The following is a 17,452-nucleotide window of genomic DNA, read 5'->3' as shown; positions in this document are numbered from 1 at the left end:
AATCGTTTTTTTATTTTATTTTATATTATTTTATTTGAAACACAGTTATTACTTTTGAAAATCACTTGCTTCTATTTATTGGTAAGAACTTCCTGACCATTTTGCCACACTATCATCAGATCTAACTTGTTTATCATCGCATTTCCAGGGCTTGGAACAGTAGGTGGTGAATTTCTAGTGCTCTCAAAATATGTATTCAATAAATGAACAAAATAATACATTAACCTCTGAATAAAAGGAACATAAAATACTAACTGTTGCACTGGATTACTTTATGCTGTTTTGAATTGTTTAACTAAATCCAAGGAGTAAAATATTTACTCAGAGAAAGATGATGTCAGAATATGAAAAAAATGGCCACAAGGCAGCTTTGCAGGTCACAGCATATTACCAAGTAATCATGTTGCTTTTCCAATGTTGGAAAACAAATTCAGAAAAATCCACAGAGAGCTTATTTTGTTTTTTAAAAATGTGTATAACAGCCCCCAAAAAGTGTTTGAAATTGATAATAAAACTACTAAGGGGCAAGAGTTTAAAATTGGAATAAAATCTTACATGAACTTTCCATTCTTCCTACCCCAGGTTTCTGTTCTTCCCATTTAAATTGAATGATCTTCAGAGACTACAATTACAGTAAGTAAATACATGCTTTCCATGTATTTCCTAATGTGTCTCCCTAAAGGACTCTTCCTTTAGTCTGCAGGTTTCAGTTGGAGGTAGCAAAATACTATGCCATGTGCAAGTCAGAGGTACATGAAAATTGCTTCCCTTCATCTCTGTAACATACAAACTAGTATCTCTTTTCCAAATCTGAATAACTTGCTCTCAGGTAAAAACTCCTTCATACACTACAACTAGATCTATTAAAAACTAGAACCGTGGTCTCTCATTTCACCTCTAACTTGTTGGAAAAATAAATGTACTAAACACATGTTAGGAGCTTTCAATCTTTGTTTTTTCATAAGGGAGGAGAGATGTTAATATTCTAAAGTAAGCATGGATAGATTATATGTACTATAATTAGTATTCAAATTTTTATCTCCCTGTAGTTAAAATTTCATTTACCTGTGTCACTTATAAGCTAAATTGTTAATTTATTCCATTTATTGGAATAATTTCTGAGTATTTATTTCATTTATATATAATTTCTGAGTATTTATTTCATTTATATAATGAATTCCAAGTATTTATTTCAAATACTTATTTGCTTACCAAAGATGATTCTCCTAAAGCACACAGATATAACAGAAACCCTTTATTTTAATTCAAAAGTCTTAATAGACATACACTTAGTCAAGTTTTCAAATGTGTACTCACATCTTTTCAGATATTGAGTTTCATAACCAGGTACAGGATACAGCTTTCCAAAACGGTTCATTTTCTTTTTCAATGTAATTTAAGAAAAAATGTGCTGTTCAAATTGTAACCTTAAACTATGAGGCCTTTTCTTTAGAAGTTGTTCTGATATTAAACCACAGTGTTACAATGTCAAGAGGTGGTCCTACAGGGGATATCTTTGAGGAAAGAGAAAAAGAAAAGGAAAAAAAAAATGTATCCAAAAGACTAAAGCCATAAAATCAAAAGATTAAAATATAACATATAATAGCAAAAATAATAATTAATTTTAATATATTTGTTAATTTAATTTTTTACCATATAATACATATCTTCTTGTAACTTACTATAAATCAAGTCTGTAGACAGAAACTAAAACAGAGCTATTTATGAATAGTAACTGTATCCTCTTATATTTGAGGCCAGCATTTGAGCTCTCTCTTAGTATTAACAATATGGAACTAGAAATTTAACAAATTTTCTTTCATCTGCAAAACACTCCCCAAAAGAAGATGCCTCAATTAACAATTAACTGATGAATATTCTTAAGTTTAAATAACTAATGGTCATAAATAGTTGTGGTAGGATTAAAATATATACCAAGTTTAATTTTATATTCTATGTTTACTGAATAACTCTTAAATATTTTATTCATTTTTTTAATATTTTATTTATTTATTCATGAGAGACACAGAGAGAAAGAGAGGTAGAGACATATAGGCAGAGGGAGAAGTAGGCTCCTTGAGGGGAGCCCGATGTGGGACTCCATCTCGGGACTCTGGTCCCACACCCTAAGCTGAAGGCAGACACTCAACCGCTGAGCCACCCAGGCACTCCCCTATTCATCTTTTTTATCTCTATCTGGAAAATGCATATCAGAAAGTATTTACTCAAAAAGTGTGATCTGCTATAGTAGTAAATCCTTGCACTAATTAGTGTAATCATAAGTTGCTGATTAAAACTCCACATCTCAATGGAGTAGCCCCCTTCATATCTGGAAGCAGTCCTTTTCCAAATGCTCATTCAGCATTAAGACTTTTTCCATTTGGGGCATGGCTCACTTCAATATGTAGCTTCCAAGGTTTTGTTTTGTTTTTCCTCCCCTAGGTTTTCTTGCCTCAATCATGAAAGGAGTCTAAAAGTGGAACTTCTATCTTCTCATGTTCCACAGGCCACAACTCAGCCATAAGTGACATTAAACTAAAAAGGAGAGTGGGAAATGAGGTCTAGCTCTCTGCCCAGGAAGGAGATAAAACAATTGAAGAGAGAGCCAGTTGCCTTCCAATAATCAAAAATCCATTTTGCCTTCCAATAATCAAAAATCCATTTTACTCTTCCTTCTACAGATACAATATACTCAGCTTCTTCTAAAAGGACAGTGACCCCACTGTAAAAAAAATTGCTTAATCCACCAATTTTCCACATCCTTGCTACCTAACAAAACATTGTCTTATTTTAGGAGCTAGACAAATATTCAATTAAAACAAACTTTTATTGATCATAGGATAAAAGGAACACAAAATGATTTTTTTACTATGATGCTCACATTTTTATGAAAGTATGGTTGATTATGTGTTGGTTGGTGATAAAGAAATAGATTTCAAATGCATTTAGTTTATAGTTTTTGCTAAGATCTGCTGTAATTAAGATGGAAAATCTGATTTATAATTCAAGAGCCAGCTCTGTTCACAATGAATAGACAATCTAACTCACTGAAATGATTACTCTAGTAGCCATTGGAACTTGTCCTTTAACTTAAAAAATAAAGAGGATTAAACATGGAGAGCAGAGACTCTTCCCATTTTTTTACTTTGTTCTATAGAAAATTTAAGTTTTTTTGAGACTTTTATTTTAGTTAGGCAGTAAAACCTATGTTGCTTTTACATTTAACATTTCCTCAAGCATATAATTTCCTATTCTTTGTTCCCTAGAAACATTTTGACAGGGAAAGTGTTACTGCAAAAGAAGTACAACAAGAAATAGAGGAACAGCTCTAGCAAATACTACTGAATCAGTAATGTGTGTGTGTGTTAATGCAATTCTCTGGAGGGAAGAAAAGTCAAAAATTCTTAAACATGTTGGGATTATTATTTTTCCCCCTTACTGGCCCTGTCTTGTGTAGCTCTTGGGACAGTCTGTTTTTCAAACATTATGGTTTCCTACTATTTCCTCTAAATGCCCAAAGGTTTTGTTTTTGTTGTATTAATTTTATTTTATTTTTTTAAGATTTTATTTATTTATTCATGAGAGACACACAGAGAGAGAGAGAGGCAGAGACACAGGCAGAGGGAGAGGCAGGCTCCATGCAAGGAGCATGATGTGGGACTCGATCTGGGACTCCAGGACCATGCCCTGGGCCAAAGGCGGCGCTAACCCACTGAGCCTCCTGCGCTGCCCTTGTTTTTGTTTTAAATGTCTCATGATAATTTTACGTATTTTTCTGTAGGACTTACAGGAATTTAAATAAAGGCAGTATTGTAACTTTCACCTCCCTAAAACATACTTCCAACAGATTCACTACTCACTGAAATATGATTCAAATCAGCCAAAAAATACTTCTGCCTTTCCCTTTTTTAAATTTACATAAAATGTTATTTTTTTAACAAAGTATGCTTTATTCACTTATGCTAATATTTGCAGGAAGCGAAAGCAATAGGAAATGAAATTAAGCTCATTGGAATATGGAATCATTTTTTTAATTTCAATTTTTCATTTTTCTTACTAAATTCTAAAAAAAAATCCCATCTGGCTTATTTAGGGTTCTAGGTATTATTATGAAGGACCCATTTATTTTCCTTTAGCTTGAAAATAAGCTTTTATCTTAATTAAGCAGCAGCAAATAATTTGACTGACAGAAAACATAATTCAAATTGTATTTCAGAGACTTATTCTGTGTTTTTTTTAAAGATTGTATTTATTTATTCATGAGAGACACACAGAGAGAGAGGCAGAGACATAGGCAGAGGGAGCAGGTTCCATGCAAAGAGCCTGATGTGGGACTCGATCTCAGGACCTTGGGATCATACCCTGAGCCGAAGACAGATCTCAACCACTGAGCCACCCTGGCATCCCTAATTCTGTCTTTTATAAAGAATTCCTGACAAAAGATTTACTTGACCAAAATAATAAAGAAAAAGTTTTAATAAGCTAGTGCCTTTCTCTGAAGTTTAAACATATTCTTTAAAATTTATGATTTTTTTTGAAAATTTGATGTGTTGGCATAAAAAAGAATCGCATGCTTACTTCACTCCCTACTTTTTTGTAATGCCTACTCTGAGCCACACACTACTTCTTTGAAATACAAGGAATGGTTTCATAGAAATCACTTTGTGAGGAATCACTGAAGAACTGATAATAGGAAAAAAGAGGCTTGTTGATAAACCAGTTTTGAGTCCTATGACAAAAAGGCAAAACAGTCATACAAGAGAGAGATACATATAAAAAGTATCCTTGAAAAAAAAAAGAAAAGATCCTTTTGCTACATTTTGAAAGAGGTGAAAAGGCATGCCAAGCAGCAGTGGATGGTGTTAAGAAAAGCCATAGGATGGGACACCTTGGTGGCTCAGAGGTTTAGCGCCTGCTTTTGGAGCCTGCTTCTCTCAGAAAGAAGAAAGAAAGAAAGAAAGAAAGAAAGAAAGAAAGAAAGAAAGAAAGAAGAAAAAAGAAGAAGAAGAAGAAGAAAGAAAGAAAGAAAGAAAGAAGAAAGAAAGAAGAAAGAAAAAGAAAGAAGAAAGAAGAAGAAAGATAAGAAAGAGAAAGAAAGAAAGAAGAAGAAAGAAAAAGAAAGAAGAAAGAAAGAAAGAGAAAGACCAGAACCTAACAGAAAGAAAGATCTCAAGAAAGAGAAAGCCCTCCTCCCTCCCCTCCTCCCGCCGCCCTCCCGCCTCCCTCCCTCCCCCCACTCCCCTCCCTCCTCTCCCAAAAAACAAAAAGAATCCTCCCTCCCCAAAAAGAAGAAAGAAAGAAAGAAAGAAAGAAAGAAAAAAGAAAGAAAGAAAGAAAGAAAGATAGAAAGATTGTGTTTTGGGACCATGAGAGATGGAGCCACCTAGCAATAGCCTGTGAGAAGTTATGTGTGAGAGAGATTCATAAATTGGTAAACTGTGGCTGTTTTCCTATTCCATTCAGACTAGTCCCAGAGCTGGTTCTTACTCTGATGAACATCCAGACTCTCATTGCTTTGAGCCATATTTGACTCTAGTTTAACAGGTGCTTTAATATTTTAATGCATGTATATTCTCTTTCCTCCAATCCTTTAAACAGACTTTAAATGACTAAACCTAATTTTTGTTGCCACTGCAAAATGTTAAATACATAGCAGTGCTCTAATAAGGTTTGATTGACTTGAATAATTTAGATCTTGTTAAACCTTTCTGATGCTAGAATAGAAGTAATAGTTGTCACACATTATCTGATCTTCTTTTTAGGAACTATATTCCCTTTATTACTGTTGTAACAAATTCCCAACATAGCAGTTTAAAACAACACAACCTTATTACTTTACTGTTCTGGGAATCAGAAGTCTGAATCTCATGGGACTAAAATCAAGGTGTTGGTAGGGATGCATATTTTTCTAGCTACACTCGGGGAGTATGTGTTTCCTTGCTTTTACCAGATTCTAGTGGATGATTGAATTCCTTGTTTCAAGACCCCCTTCCTTCACTTTTAAGGACACTTATGATTATATTAAATCCACTCAAGTAACAAAGGATAAACTTCCTATCTTAAATTCAGCTGATTAGAAACTTCAATTCCAACTGCAACCTTAATTCCACTTTGTCCTATAAACTAACATATCCATAAACTCTGGGGATTAGGATGTGGTTATCTTTGAGGGACTATTATTCTCCCTATCATAGGGACTTGCATTAAGTTTTGGATGAATTCCGATGGATATATTTTCCCCTCAAAAGCATTCCAGGTATAGACAATATTGCCATATATTAAACAAACAAAATAAACAAGCAAAAACCCTCTTATTCATCTCTTTGTTGCTTTCTAATCACTTGACATTTTGTTTACAATGTATAGGTTGAGAATTTTTTAAAGAAATGTATATTTTATCTTTAATGCAGACTTTAATATGCATTTGTCATACATTTCTGTTAACTTATAAAAACTTTCAAATTTAAGAAACACATAAGCAAACTTTCTTTGCTCCATAAGATTAATTCCCAGATATTTTTGATGATTATTCTCAGTCTCTTATAAAGCAATTCACCTAAGTAAGCAAGCCTTATTCTTCATCTTGTCTGGGCACTATAGGTACAACAGAAAAAATATGACTTTATTCTTAGTATATGTTTTTCTTTTCTTTTCTTTTCTTTTTTTTTTTTTTAGAACTTGTTTTTCTAATTCTTCCCCAAATTACTCAGGAAAGCTAGCACAATTCTAAGCACATAATACATTTCCAGTATATACCTAACACATGATTAAATTGCTAAACCTACTGATTTACATAAGTTAAGGGCATGTTTTTCTTTTGGAGAAAGCTTATCAAATCAAATTACAACTACTTAAACATTCTATGTTCTTACATTTTAGATGTGTCTACAGTAAACAACATGTAACTTCTTTTTATGAGCTTTAAAAAAATACTCTCACAATCTTTATCTTTTGAATGAGGAGTTTAACTTCCTTGTATTAAATGTAATTACTGATATATATGGATTAATTCTAGTCCCCTTATGTAAACAGTCTCCTCATTATGATTTTCTGCCCATTTTTTTACACTCTCCTATTCTTTGAAATGTTTCCATTTTTTTTCTTACCCTTATTTTTCCTGTTGCTGAGAGGTGAAATGCTAGTCAACAATTTATAGGGTTTTGTTTAGCTTTTGCCTTTGCTTTTGTTTTGTTTTATTTAAAAATAATTAAGTGAAACTCTCTCAGTCCAGATTATGAGAATTTCAGCTATAAAACTTCATGAGATCTAATTTATTCTTGTAATTTCTCAAGGGATGATGTTTTTCTCTTTCCATAGAGCCAAATTTAAATCAAGTAATTTTCTTGATTTCACCTTCTCTGGAATAGGTTTATTTCTGGTCCACCCAACACTAAGAGTAGAAACAATTTTATGTAGACTTCTATTAGACTCTCACTTAAGGTGAAACCCTAGGTTTTTCTCCAGTCCATTGTTCAGGGTGCAGTTAAAACAGAAACTGAATTTGCTGGGATTTGAAATCTGCTCCAAAGCAAAATCAACTTGACTGCTTCCTTATCACTCAGGATTAGGAATTTCACTTTGCATTTAATTTCTGGGGATCCCTTAAGTTTTTGCCAACTCAGCTATGCATATATAATTAATCTAGTTTTTTGGATGCGAGATTAGAAGTGCAAGAAATCTAGATTCACATAATGCCATATATAGAAATAATAGAAATAACCTTATAGTTTATATTGTTATATGAAACTTTATATCATTATAAATCCTCATAGCACTATTCTTTTTTCTTTCTCTTCAACAGTATACATAGTCATTTTTAAAATCCATTCCAAAAGAAAGTATAAGTATTAGAGGCCTGCTTAAATTTCAGTTCTCAAAACAAATATACAGGAACCACTGAGTGTACTAACAACAAATATTTGAAGCTTATACTACTTAAGGAATCAGAAAAGAAACTGTCACTAAACTTATATTTGCACTCCTAATATCCTTTCTTTTCATTTGTTTGCTTTAGTTGACTAAAAAACACTAATCTTTCCCCCTTTGGTTACCTTAATCATCTATTTAACTGTGCCAAAATGGCATCCATAACAATGGGCTGCTAAAAATATCCAGCTAGTTGCTTTGTGTACCTTACAAATAAAACTAATTTGTCACATTACAATTTGTTTAATGATTGATATAAAAATATCAATACAAGTGGTTTCTCTTTACCCCAGCCATACTATGAATTGGCTTCTGTTAAACTGTCCTTTTTGCAGCCTGTGAATAGGGATGTATGACTAGAACTACACAGATACTTGTGGAAATAGAGAAGTGATAATATTAATCTTTCTTTCTTGCTTGCTTGCTTGCTTGCTTGCTTGCTTTTTTTTCTCTTTTTTTCCCCTTAGGTTAAAGATGTGTGCACTTGATATCTTGTTAAACTGTGGGAAGGCAAGGGAAAAAGGAATCAGAGAAACGTTTGAAATTTAAAGTCTCAGAGAATTCCTATTTGAGTTCATTTTGTAACATGAGAAATATGAGAGAGAGAGAGAGAGAGAAGAGAGAGAGAGAAACACACATGCACACACACCCACATTCCAGAGTATAGAATACTTGAAGACACCATGGCAAAAGGAAATATGAATCATCTAGTAGAAAAAAAAAAACCCTCTACAATTATGATTTTCCAGTATGATTAATTTTTTCACGAAGTAGAAGGAACATAGGCAGAAGGAAGGATGATTAAAAGCCAAGATTCTAGAACTGGAGGGGAACCTGGATTCAAATTCAGGCTCTGCCACTTAGTAGCTGTAACTATGGCCAAGTGACTTTACTGCTCTATTCCTCAGCATCCTCATCTGTTAAATGGAAATGAGAGCTACATCAACTTACAGGGCAGGGTTTTGTAAAGCATTTGGAACAGTATATGATACCTAGCAAGCACTGTAAATATGTTTTATGTAATAATAATTTATGTAAAATAATTATTATGTAAATATATGATAAGGAATGAAACAGAAGAGATCATTGAGGAAAAAATCATAAATGGGCTTAATATGAAAGTGAGTTTTATTCTAAAGAAAATGGAGGGGCCGTTCAAATGGTTTTATTAAGAACAATGTATTATGAGATCTGAAAATGTTTGAACAATCACTTATGCCAGATGGGATCGGTGAATCTGAAGGAGAAATTTGACAATGTTCCCCTTTTTGGAAATTATTAAAGAGTGTGGAAATGAAAAAAAAAATCTAAATGTACCTATCTTCTTACTTAAATATAAATGTTAAATAAAAAGTATTAATATGTTAAAAAAAAAGAATGTGGAGATGAGGGATGGATTTTAAGTATGTTTAGAGAGTAGAGCATATGAGCTGGTAATTGACTAGCCGTAGGAGGTAGAGAAAAGGGGAAGTAGATAGTCTAAGATGTCTCTAGGATGTTTGTGTGTGTACCTAGTAGATGGTGACATGATACATCTATGATAAGAATGTGAGATTAAGGGCACACATAGCCTACTTGTGAAGTTATGACAGTGTATGGGCCTCCAAATAATAAGGCAAGTCTTCAACTGAGTTAATTTATTCAAATTTATGGAATTAAAGCTTTAATGGAATTTATGGAATTAGATGGATTTATGGAATTAATTTATGGAATTAGAACATAAGTAAATTGTTTATTTTCAAGAGGTTAACCCTCTCATAGAAAATGCTGCTTATTAATAATTTTAGATGAACAAATTTTAAGTATAAAACATTAAGCTCTAGATATTTAAGAAATACATTAGAAAGAAAAATAGATTATTTTAATTTGTCCTTGTTTTAAGCTATAGTAGATTTTTCTTTTTAAGGTGATTTTTCTTTGACTACACTCTAAAGTCTTCATGGTCTTTGTTCATAATGATGGCAAACAGGAATGTTATAGTTTTGAAATCATAATTTTTGAGAAGCCATGTTAAAAATGAAATGAAGAATTAATTTTAATAAGGCTTGTATGGATCCCTGGGTGGCGCAGGGAGGATCCCTGGGTGGCGCAGCGGTTTAGCGCCTGCCTTTGGCCCAGGGCGCGATCCTGGAGACTCGGGATCGAATCCCACGTCGGGCTCCCAGTGCATGCAGCCTGCTTCTCCCTCTGCCTGTGTCTCTGCCTCTCTCTCTCTCTCTGTGTGACTACCATAAATAAATAAATAAATTAATTAATTAATTAATTAATTAAAAAAAATAAGGCTTGTGAATATGGATTGCTTAAAAAAGTAAATCAAAGTTCCAGATGTAAAGGTAAGAAAGGGAATTCATATTTAGGTTTGGTTTTTTTTTTTTTTTTTATAAATTTTTATTTATTTATGATAGTCTCACAGAGAGAGAGAGAGGCAGAGACACAGGCAGAGGGAGAAGCAGGCTCCATGCACCAGGAGCCCGACATGGGATTCGATCCCGGGTCTCCAGGATCACGCCCTGGGTCAAAGGCAGGCGCCAAACCGCTGCGCCACCCAGGGATCCCTCATATTTAGTTTTGATTAATATTCCAACCTTTAAGTAGCAGCATTACAAAAGGTTCCCTTGTAGACCCTATTCAGATACTCTCTTTGCCTTGAAGAACTCTATTGTTTTCTACTTTTTATTATGATTCTCCTTTCTTTTCTTCAGATTGACAGTTCTCCAAAACATGTTTGCAATCAGATTGCTATATCAAACAATTCTTGATAAAGAATCCAATTACAAGATGATCATTTCTGTAAAGTTGTGTTAGAAGGGGCACAAAAGGTGCAGAATTCTTGTGTGAGAAAGTTTGTGGTGTGTATATAATATATATACATCCTATGATGTATGATATGTATATGTATATAATATACTGTATATACAGCATATATACTATTTATATACACACTAACATTAACCACTAATTTATCTAAAATATGAAAAAGTGGTGAAGTAGACACATGCACCATATTCAAGAATGTATATGGCAGTTGGAAAGATTTGTTAATTTTTCTTGATAATACATTTTCAGTTAGCAACAGATATACTTCACTGTTAAGTACATTTAATCTCATTAGAATATTTCCTTTTAGAAACCAAGTATTTCATGAGTCTACATATCAGATGACACATTATTTTGAGATCTAGTCAGTTCTCAAACTGTAGCATATCCTAACTATTGAAGAAATGTTTAATAATTCTGTGCATATGGTGCAAACAGACATCTTAGAAAAGTATTTCCTAAATGGAGTCATATTTCACAAATTAGAAGTTTTATTACTAGAATAAATTGGGAACTCTGACAGTCTTGCAAAAAAGAGTATCTGACAGCATCACAGTTTTTGGAAACAGTCACTGAATAGTCTTTATATCATTCTATGACAAGTATAACACTGAAATAAAGATATAGAAAAGGCATTACAAAAGTTAATCCCCTTTTCATATAATATCTATACCCTGCACCCCAATTCAAAAGAGAATATCATAATCTTTAAAATAAGACATATATATGGGTGGCTTCGTCAGCTAAGCCTCTGACTCTTGGTTTTTGGCTCAAGTCATGTCATGCGATAGAGCCCAAGTTGGGCTCCATGCTGGATGTGGAGAATGCTTAAGATTCTCTCTTTCTCTCTCCCTTTGCACCTCCTCCCACTTGCAAGTGCTCTCTCTCTCTCTCCTCTCTCTCAAAAAGACATATATATACATACATACACATATATATGTATATATACACACATAGCACATACATGCACATACATATATGTGTATGTGTGGATATGTTTATACATATATATGCATGTGTATATATATTTATAATTCTGGTCAAGATAATGAAATTAATAATTTATAGACAAATCCAAACATAATACTTATAAAAAATTCTCTTTGTGGACCTTAAATGAAACAAATAAAGCAGATTGTGGAGGTAGAAATTAGAATAGGAAATAGACAACAATGGCTTCGGACTTGACCCAGGCTCACTGTGTGAACTAAAGATTTACAAAACGTGCCCACTACTCACTACTCAAGACTGTTATTCATAACAAATAGTTTTTTTTTAAAGTGATAGGATAGATCATACGCAGTCCTACAAGATGGGTAACAGGGCACTGGCTTGAGGAATAATTTTTTTTTAAAGATTTTATTTATTTATTCATGAGAGACACAGAGAGAGAGGCAGAGACATTGGCAGAGGGACAAGCACTCCCTGAGGGGAGCCTGATGCGGGACTCCATCCAGGACCCCAGGATCATGACCTGAGCCAAAGGCAGATGCTCAACCATTAAACATCCAGGTGCCCATACAAGCTATAATGTTAAACCCAGAGGAAAAAATCTCTATCAATTCCAACAAAATCAATAAATTAAAGATTTTGTTCCTGAGGAAATTGCAATTGTAATGCAATGTGAAAAGGGCTCTTTATCAGTGTGTTTAAGTTTCTCAAATCTAAAGGAAATACTTACATCCATAACCAAAGACAAGAACTTATAGGGAAAAAAAACTGAACATGAATAGAAGACATATAAGCATGAAAAATATATAAATAAAAATCAGTTATTGAAATAAAAATGAATTAATAAGAGATAAAGTGTAGAGTGGATTCAGAAAAGAAAGTTTCAAGTGGGCATTTAATAAACATTCTATGAGAAAAGAATATAAGAGGGATGCCTGGGTGGCTCAGCGGTTAAGCGTCTGCCTTCGGCTCAGGTTGTGATCCTGGGGTCCTGGATTGAGTCCCACATCAGGTTCCCTGCATGAGGCCTACTTCTCCCTCTGCCTGTGTCTCTGCCTCTCTCTCTCTCTCTTCTCTCTCTCTCTCTCTGTCTCTCATGAATAAATAAATATCTTCTTTAAAAAAAAAGGACTATAAGAAATGATGAAAAGACAATATCCAATTACATATTATATGAAATGTTTCTTAAGTTACAGAAGATATGAGTCCTTAAACTGAAAAGACACATGAAGGAAAGTATGAATAAATAAAAACAAACATAAAGAAGCAAAAAAGTATGTAGTAAATAAGAAAATATTAATGGCAACTAGAGAGAGAAAATTTAGATTTTTTTATGAACATTTACAGTAGTTTTTTTTTTTTTAAGATTTTATTTATTTATGAGAGAGAAAGAGAGAGAAAGCTCAAGCAGTGGGAAGGGTCAGAGGGAGAGGGAGAAGCAGACTCCCTGCTGAGCCTGAAATCCTGACCTGAACTGAAGACAGATACTTAACCAACTGAGCCACCCAGGCACCCCTAAATACATATTATATTTAAAATTAGTTTCCAAAAGACATTGGAATACCACTTCAATTCTTAGGGGAAATAAAATATATATCTTCTAAGATTTAAAGAAATAAATAAAAATATTTTTAGGCCTAGCAATACAAATGTATAGCTCCTCTGAAACTTGCTGAAAGTATGTATCAGCTAAAACATAAATAATCAAAGGGAGAGTGGTTAGCAAATACTTAATAACATATGATTTTTCATCTAATTAATTTGAAATACTAATGATCAGTTTGCAGGTGAATTAAGAAAGACTCATCTAAAATACTATACAACAATAACAAATAAGATCCAGGAACACATTTCAGAGAAAACTAAGACATGTTATGTTCCTTGTCGTAATCTGGGAAAGGACAGAAACAATAAACATTTTGGGGCATAAAAATATTTAAGGTAAGTTATTAAAGAAGAAAACCATCATGGGAAAAATATATATATTAACATATATCTTTCAGTTAAAGATGAGGGGAAAATAATACACAGGGAACATTGTAAGCAAAATACAAAGTGACATTTAGAAATAGTTCAAATATTTATTATCATAGCTATCTTTAATAAATTAATAATACTTATTAATAGGCACACACTGAGATTTAAAAGATGCTATGATTGATCTATATCACTCTTAGAAGAGAATTATTACAAACAGACTCTAATAGAAATGTTTTAAATGATAAATGAAGACAGCTGGTACAATAATATTGGTATACTTCAAATGATTTTTAAAGCATAAAAAAGCTGTGGAAGGACAAATGGGAATGATAGTTTTAAAAGAAAGAAAACAAGAGCCTCCAAAACATTTTTTTTTAATAAACTTGTGTGCACCTGACCTTGTAGTATCAAAAAAAGATCAGCAAAAATGGGCAGAAATTAACAAGAACAAAAAAATGTAAGGATATAGAATGTGAAACATTGCAGCATTAGAGATAAAAGCTTGAAGCATTAGAGATAAAAATGAAACACACACACACAAACACAGAGGAGAGTCACAAGTAGAAACTGTACTTTTTATTACCTTTTCTTAGATTTCCCATTGTGTCCTTTCTGCCGTATTCCATTGGATAAGATAGTTACGAAGTCAGTCACTGTTCAGACAGAGGGAACATAGATATCTCTCCATGGAGGCAAACCAATGTCACAGAAGAGCCTTTTGCAAAAAAGCTTCTGAAATAGAATACATAATGGCATGGCCATTGTATGGTTTTCAATATGCTTGACATTTGAGATTTATGTTCCTTAAACATGAGTCTGATCCCTCAATTCATATTGACTTACTCTACAGAAGTGCATAATGTGTGGGAGAGTGTGTTTGTGTTTGTACATGGTGCTGTGAATATAACTTGCTTAATTTCTCTAATTCCATCCTGATTTATCTTGGACAGGAAGTGTTAATATTAACTACCTTAGCAAGGATCATTAAAAAATCATAATTAGAAATATCCAACGTGACTTTAAATTTCTTGCTCTCTCTTTGAAGTTAAAAAGTTACTTAGATCATATTGTTCCTGTGGCTCATCTTATCTTTTATATAATACTGTTTAGAGGAAAATGATAAAACCAAGATAGGAACTTAAAAAAGTGTGAATATCCAGTCTGAACAAAAAGAAAAAATAAAATTTGAGCAATAACTTCTACAGAGATTTATAGGTTTACATTGTAATATATTTAGCACCTTGTCATTTTATTCATTGCAAAAATTGGCTTGTAAGCGTCAACTACAGCTTCATTAAAAACTGTGGTCAAACATTAATATCTCCACAGGAAGACTATTAGATCATCATATTGATTTTTATCTTGTAACATAACTCACCATTGTGTATATATTCCATTTGTTTCTAAGTTATATTAATTACCCTATTTATCTTGTGAAAATGTTCCTCTTATGAAGTACTCTGGTGACCTAAGAGTCCATATAGTTTTTCTGATAAGGTTACTTAGCCACAAATGACAGTGTAATATGTTGCAATTTTTCAGTAAGTCAGGTTTATACAGATTATATAAGTTACCTTAAACAATATATTTTTCTTTGCAGAGTTCCATATGGTTTCAAATGATGAAGATTTTATAAAATTACATAAAATTTGCAAATCAATTGGGAATAATACTCAAATTTTTTATTTACGGTATGTCCAATGCTCATTTTCCTGAAAGTACAAATGTGTCTGTGTTCAGTTTAAATAATTTATATCATTTAATATATATTAATAATAGAAATGTCACATAATATACAAATACATAAAATTATATGAATCAAGATCATCTAATTGGATCTAAGTGGTTAGTATCTTTTTCATAATGATCATGCTAACAATAATTATACTGTGTCTTAGAAAACTAATCCTCAAAAGGTGATCTCCAGACAAGGAGCATCAGTACCACTTGAGACATTATTACAAATGTAAATTATCAGGCTCCACCCTAGACTTATTGATTCAGAAACTCTGGAATTTAGACTTAACAACCTGTATTTTCACAAATCTTCCAGGTAACTGGGCCACATACTAAAATTTGAAAACTGTGTTTTATCCATTTACTGGGCTTATTTTAATATCAGTTAAACCCTGGTCTTAGCCAGAATACTCAGAGAGATCTCAGAAATGCATACTAGAAGGCCTTATGCTCTGTCTTGAACAAATGCAACAAAACTACAGTATGTACATTTCAAGGTAGTATTGCCAAAGGATTATTTCCTACAAGGTAATTTATTTTTCCTGGGAAATGTTTTTCAGTCACAATCATTACAGTTAAATCAATGACTAAATATCCTGTGACTATTTTCTCAAATAACATTGACAGATAGTTCTTTTGAATCAAGGTTCTTTTTAACCTTGAGTGGCTTCTGAAACACAGCTGCCAAAATGAGTTAAGATGGAAATAGGACATAGCTTGTTGATAGAGCCTCATAAAAGTGGACATTCCTTTTGTTGACAGAGATTTTTTATCTCTTTGCTTCTATGTTTTTTCACAGCCTTTTACCTCAAAATGTACCTCTATTATACCTATTTATAATTTTTTCTGTCATCCTCTTGTTTTGCATATACCAAAATTATAGTAGAAAACATGTTCACATACTTTACAGAGAAAGCCTTGGGACAACCACTACAAGCAAGATAAACACATATGTAACAGCAAGTTTAAACTTCTCCAAATGAGTAGGAAGCTTCTTCTTGTCATTAGTCTAGCTCCAATGTTTGCTATTTTAAGTTGAAATTATAAATAGCTGATTACTACATTTTATGACATTAAATTAGTTTTTAACATTTATAATAATCCATCATCTCATTTCCTTTTCCTTAAATTTAATCCCCTAATTGTTTAACCATCATCCTCTATTACACATTGACCTTTGGATGGTAGAAATGGATACAGTAAACTCATAAATGTCTGATTACTTAGTCCTTTTTGACTCACTGATTTAGTCTCTACCTTCCTCTTATTTATTGAGTTTTGTTAAAATTAATTTATAACTTCCAAAGAGTCTATTTCCTTTACTGCAGCTACAATATGAAAGTAGATTAGATGAATATGATACATAGCATCTCTACACGACCAGAATAAAGTACAAGACTCTTCTGGAGCTTTATTCTCTGTAATACAAAGTTCATTATCCTTATTTCAAAGACATTTGTATTAGACCCTAAGAATTTCTGTCTTATGACTCCTGTGATTTCAAACAAGGTAAGGCAATAGACTGGCATGTTTACATTTTAATCTGAAAGTTATCTTGCAGGAATAGGGTTTTCTTTTAGGATATTAAAATGAATTGAGAAGCATGCCTGCAGAGACCACACTGTGCACAGAATGAGCCAAATCATCCTATTCCATTCAATTAGATATGGTAAAAAAGATAAACATAACGAATGAGCCTGTGGAATATGCAAACAGCTTCAAGGAAAAAAATAGGAATGAGAAAATTGCTAAATGGTAAGCAAGCACTATTATTTTGGCAAAAGATTTAAGTGATTTTTCCTCCAGATATTAATAAAGTTATAATAAAGTTATTATCTAAAGAGTAGAATTAAATAGAACGTCAAGTCATCAGCTTACTCCAATGACATGAATATCTTTTTCCTTTCTGGATGTTTAAAAAATCACTTTAATATCCTGAAAAGTCATTTTGCTTAACGATTTATCTTTTATGTATCTCCTTTGACCCACTTTTTTGATTTTATTAATTTTAGTACAAATAAAGCAGCATATATTTTTAGTG

The 17,452-nt window shown here is 32.6% G+C and overlaps 1 long non-coding RNA gene across 2 annotated transcripts in view; it reads right to left on the bottom strand.

Moving 5' to 3' along the window:
• Positions 1-1,298: 1,298 nt before the first annotated feature.
• The window catches only part of LOC111098168, a 44,049-nt gene continuing 27,895 nt past the window's right edge, over positions 1,299-17,452 (bottom strand). For both annotated transcript variants that reach the window (XR_005367430.1, XR_005367431.1), the window contains exons 2-3: positions 14,258-14,406; positions 1,299-1,514 (exon numbers count right to left, since the gene is read on the bottom strand). This is a non-coding gene — a long non-coding RNA (uncharacterized LOC111098168). The remainder of the gene's footprint in view (positions 1,515-14,257; positions 14,407-17,452) is intronic.

Source organism: Canis lupus, chromosome 12, assembly GCF_011100685.1.
Source record: "Canis lupus familiaris isolate Mischka breed German Shepherd chromosome 12, alternate assembly UU_Cfam_GSD_1.0, whole genome shotgun sequence".
NCBI classification, from domain to species: domain Eukaryota; kingdom Metazoa; phylum Chordata; class Mammalia; order Carnivora; family Canidae; genus Canis; species Canis lupus.
This window is presented reverse-complemented; position numbering and strand designations above follow the sequence as displayed.